We start from the raw sequence: 3,571 nt of genomic DNA on the forward strand, positions 1-3,571 counted from the left end.
TGCTCGTTTTAAGCATGCATAACTCCAAGAAAGGTTTCTTACCTTTTGGGCTTGGAGTAGTTTTATCTAAAGAGATGTCTCCGAAGACATCAAAGGAGATAGAGGAAATGAAGGCAGTTCTTTATGCTTCGGCTGTCGGAAGCCTAATGTATGCTATGCACGAGATCAGAAATCTGTTTTGCCAAGGGCATAATTAGCAGATATCAAAGTAACCCTGGATAAGGACATTGGACTGCAGTAAAGTATATATTGAAGTACCTTAGAGGCACTAGAGATTATATGCTAGCTTACAAGGCAGTTAATTTGGTCCCTGTGGGTTGCACGAATTTTGACTTCCAATCGGATAGGGACAATATTAAGTCAACCTCGGGGTTTTGTGTTTACTTTAGGAGGTAAAGTCATAACTATGGAAGAGTGATAAGCATAGGTGTTTTTCTGGACTCTACCATAGAAGTTTAGTATATGGCAAGCCTGGCGGCCATAAAAGCTGAATGACTCAATAACCTCAAGATAGACTTAGATATGATTTCTGGTTTGTCCAAAGATTATTACAATTTATTGTAATGATATTGGTGCAGTAACAAACTCGAAGAAACCATAAGTCTATAAGGCAGGTAAACACAATAGAGCGCAAGTACCACCCAATACGAGAAATCGTATAAACGAGGAGAAGTTGTTGCTACCTAGATTACATTAGATGATGACCTATAGATCTTTTCACTAAGGCCTTTAAGGCAAGATCTTTTGATGAGCATGTTGAAGAGTTGGGAATCAGATGTATGGCAGCAGATATAGCAGCTTAGTCTTTTAGTATAAGTGGGAGATTGTTAGGATGTATACTAAAAGCCTAGCTTTTGGTATAAACATTTATCTAGAAATAAGAATCACATTGGTCAAATGTCTACATTTATGATAAATGTAATTATTCAATTAATTTATATTGTAGATAACATGGTGTGTGGTGTCACACACAGAAGATCATGTTATCGGTTCCTTATAAATTATAAACAGTAGCTCACGACCAAGATGGAAAGGAACAAACCATTGGAAGGTCGTAGTGTAATTAGGTATTAGTTTATCTTAACTATATAATTACACTAGTACACTTAGAGTGTATTGAGTAGGACCATGTGAGGTCGTTTCTTTTATACTGACTTTATAAAGGAACAAAGACCTCAGTTATTTTGGAAGTGTGTGCTATTAATCCTAATATAATAACAAGCACATATATTTGATATTTATTTCTTTAATTTATCAATGGGTGAGATTTAGTTCGATAAATCAATAAGCCTGATAAGTTGGGAAATGATATCACTTATAGTGTGTGTTGTTGATTATAGAAGGAAACTGTGTCCTAGTGATCTAGGTTGAGAATGTCCCCAAGAGGAGCTCATAAGGATTGTCATGTTAAACCCTGCAGGTGGACTTAATCCGACATGACGATGAAGTTGAGTGGTACTACTCATGGAGCTAGATATTAATTAAGTGAGTTGTCAGTAACTTACTTAATTAGTGGATATTCGACATCTTAAACACAGGGAGACTAACACACTCATAATAAGAAGGAGCCCAAAATGTAATTTGGGATTGGTGCGGTAGTTCAATAATAGTTCTCTAGTGGAATGAATTATTATTGATAAAATTAAATTGTGTGTTCAGGGCGAACACGGGATGCTTAATTTTATCGGGAGACCAAAACCAATTCCTCCTCTCGGTCCCTATCGTAGCCTCTTAATTATGGAGTACTATACCCACCTATACCCACCTTCTTACCCATCCTATAGGGGCCGGCTAAGCTAGCTTGGAGACCAAGCTAGGGCCGGCCATGGTTTGGTTCATGGGTGAATTCATGTGGCCGGCCCTAGCTTGAACTCAAGCTTAGGTGGATGGCCCTATTAAAATAAAAAGGAATTTAATTTTAAAAATTTTTCTTATGTGGATAACATGATTTAAAAGAGAGTTTAAAAATTTAAATCTTTCCTTTTATAAGATTCTACAAAAGATTAAGAGAAGAGCTAAATCTCTTTCCTTATTTGTAGATTAAAAGGTTGATTTTAATTTTGGTAAAAACTTTCCTTTTAATCATGTTCATGATTTAAAAGAAAGTTTAAAAATTAAAAATTCTCTTTTATTAGTTTCTACAAAAGATTAAGAAAAGATTTAATATCTTTCCTTATTTGTAGATTGAAAGGAGATTTTAATTTTTAGAGATAACTTTCCTTTTTAGAAATTATCCACATGTTTAAAAGAAAGTTTTTAATTTATAAAATTTCCTTTTTATTAACCAATCATGAAGGGATAAAAATTATTGGATAAATTTTTATAAATTTCCGGAAGCAAATAAGGAAGTTTTAATTTGTGTTTAAAATTTTATTTGCTTGGAGATTTGTATATGGCCGGCCATTGTAAATTGAGAAGAGAAAAAATTATTTTTAATTAAATAAATTTTTCCTTTTCATGGCAAAAGAATTAAGGAAGTTTTTATTTAAATTTCCTTATTTACCAAGACCAAGGATTATAAAAGAGAGGGTAGAGGTGCCTTCATGGGTGAATGACTCTATTTTTTTTTCTCTCTCTTTTCTTCCTTGTTGTGGCCGGCCCTTCCCCTTCTCTTCTCTCCATTCTTGTGGCCGAGCCTCTCATCCTCCTTGGAGATCAAGTGGTGGCCGGATTTTAGCTTGGAGAAGAAGGAGAGAAAACTTACATCCCTTGGAGCTTGGTTGGTGGAAAAAGATCTTCATCTTTTGGAAGCATTGTGCTTGGCCGAAACTTGAAGAAAGGAGAAGAAGGTGCTTTGGTGGTTTCTCATCTCGGAAGATCGTTGCCCACACAACGTCCGAGGTTAGAAGAGGAATACGGTAGAAGATCAAGAGGTCTTTCTAAAAGGTATAACTAGTATTTTTCCTTTCCGCATCATACTAGTTATTTTAGGAAATAATACTAAATACAAGAGGCATACGATTCTAGTATTTCGAATTTGTTTTCGATATTGTGTTCTTTTTGTTTTTTCTTTTCCTTGTGATTTGATTGTTATTTTCGGTTGACCTAAAGTTATTTAAGGAAATTAAATATTAACTTTCCTTAAAAGGCTTTGTCTAGTCGGTGGTGGTTGTTCCCATATCCAAAAAGGCCATGTGTCTCGCCACGTCAGTACTGGGAGCCAATTTTGGAAACTAATATTTAATGAAATTAATAACCTAGGTGATTTGGATCAAACGTGTTAAGTTCCGCAGGAGATCCAAGTCAAAACCTAAAAGAACAAATAGATTAAACTTTGGATCAAACGTGTTAAGTTCCGCAGGCGATCCAAGTTTAATTTAAAAGAACACATGGTAGCTAGGAAAAGATTCAGACCTTTGTACAAAATTTTTGTACAGTGGAACCATTAGGTTTTCCGAGTAGCAACCAGCATCCGATCCTCTGACCCCTAAGATTTTCTTCGATGTCCAATCTTCCTAACCCATCGATTTACTAGACGTCCGCTGGTCAGTCTAGTCTTTCCGCATGGTATCCTCGATTTACCAAGTCGTCCACCTTTGCTTAATATCATGTTGTTTTGACCTACTAGGAC

This window comes from Zingiber officinale, chromosome 8B (assembly GCF_018446385.1).
Source record: "Zingiber officinale cultivar Zhangliang chromosome 8B, Zo_v1.1, whole genome shotgun sequence".
Classification (NCBI taxonomy): Eukaryota; Viridiplantae; Streptophyta; class Magnoliopsida; order Zingiberales; family Zingiberaceae; genus Zingiber; species Zingiber officinale.